General features: G+C 34.4%; 1 protein-coding gene across 1 annotated transcript in view; it reads left to right on the top strand.

Moving 5' to 3' along the window:
* Positions 1-602, top strand: part of LOC131877528 (sodium channel protein para-like) — a 10,277-nt gene that overhangs the window by 7,608 nt on the left and 2,067 nt on the right. The gene's annotated exons all lie outside the window — the stretch shown is intronic.

The raw sequence follows: 602 nt of genomic DNA, 5'->3' as shown, positions 1-602 counted from the left end.
ATATGTCTACGTTGGATAAAAAATTGCCTTGAAAGTAAATACGGTTTTTAAATCACACAGACATTTGGTCTTCGATCTAAATCCAGCGGAATTAAATCTAGCCACACATACATTACATAATATTTACATTAGAGAAGAATGCGGAGAAACCCCCAAAAAAAGAATACATAGCAAAGTAATTTTTCGTCTCAAAAGGTGCATTTACGGTATATGCTATTACTAAAGGTCAGAAAAATATTGGACGATTTTTGTCGAAATAGTTTGTCTTGTAATTTTCAATTTTACTCAAGATAAATCACGCATAAGAAGAATGTACCCGATAGAGGCACAACATGGTTCCCCAGAGGGCGTGGGTTCGAATCTCGCCTTCGGAGAAAACAAATAAGTTATAGAAACATGAAAAAAGTTACCGCTGGATATTTTGTTCCTTTTTCACAGGCTAATCGATGATGGGATGGAGAAAACAGCTTTCTTTTTTATTACTTAAAAGTAATGCAAATATGATATAAAATTCTTTCATCTTGAACTGTTGGGGATATCATTCCTGTTAGCGTTAAGGAAGTCAACAAAAAAGACTCATATCCTAAGGCTCTAAACCTGCT

The sequence above is a fragment of the Tigriopus californicus genome, chromosome 3 (assembly GCF_007210705.1).
Source record: "Tigriopus californicus strain San Diego chromosome 3, Tcal_SD_v2.1, whole genome shotgun sequence".
Classification (NCBI taxonomy): domain Eukaryota; kingdom Metazoa; phylum Arthropoda; class Copepoda; order Harpacticoida; family Harpacticidae; genus Tigriopus; species Tigriopus californicus.
The sequence above is the reverse complement of the archived record's forward strand: the minus strand, read 5'-3'. Positions and strand labels throughout refer to the sequence as shown.